Genomic DNA, 1027 nt, shown 5'->3' with positions numbered 1-1027 from the left:
AGCTTAAAAGGTGAAACTAATATATGAGATAGACTCATTACATGCAAAGCAAGATAGTTCAAGCTCATGAAAACCCCAAATCCACAATCTCAGAAAATTTGAATATTGTGAAAAGGTGCAATATTCTAGGCTCAAAGTGCTCCACTCTAATCAGCTAATTAAGCCATAACACCTGCAAAGGGTTCCTGAGCATTTAAATGGTCTCTTAGTCTGGTTCAGTTGGAATCACAATCATGGGAAAGACTGCTGACCTGACAGTTGTGCAGGAAACCATCATTGACATCCTCCATAAGGAGGGAAAGCCTCAAAAGGTAATTGCAAAAGAAGTTGGATGTTCCCAAAGTGCTGTATCAAAGCATATTAATAGAAAGTTATGTGGAAGGGAAAAGTGTGGAAGAAAAAGGTGCACAAGCAGCAGGGATGAGCGCAGCCTGGAGAGGATTGTCAGGAAAAGGCCATCCAAAAGTGTTGGGGACTATTACAAGGAGTGGACTGAGGCTGGAGTCAGTGCATCAAGAGCCACCACACACAGACGGATCCTGGACATGGGCTTCAAATGTTGTATTCCTTGTATCAAGCCACTCCTAAACAACAAACAACGTTCAGAAGCGTCTTTCCTGGGCTAAAGAAAAACAGACCTGGTCTTTTGCTCAGTGGTCAAAGTTCTCTTTTCTGATGAGAGCAAATTTTGCATCTCATTTGGAAACCAAGGACCCAGAGTATGGAGGAAGAATGGAGAGGCACACACTGCAAGATGCTTAAAGCCCAATGTGAAGTTTCCACAGTCTGTGTTGATTTAGGGAGCCATGTCATCTGCTGGTGTTGGTCCACTATGCTTCATTAAGTCCAGGGTCAACGCAGCCGTCTACCAGGAGATTTTGGAGCACTTCATGCTTCCTTCCACAGATGAGGTCTATGAGGATGCTGACTTAATTTTCCAACAGGATTTGGCTCTTTCCCACACTGCCAAAAGCACCAAAACTTGGTTCAATGACCGTGGGATTACTGTGCTTGATTGGCCAGCAAA

This window comes from Rana temporaria, chromosome 2 (genome assembly GCF_905171775.1).
Source record: "Rana temporaria chromosome 2, aRanTem1.1, whole genome shotgun sequence".
NCBI classification, from domain to species: domain Eukaryota; kingdom Metazoa; phylum Chordata; class Amphibia; order Anura; family Ranidae; genus Rana; species Rana temporaria.
The sequence above is the reverse complement of the archived record's forward strand: the minus strand, read 5'-3'. Positions refer to the sequence as shown.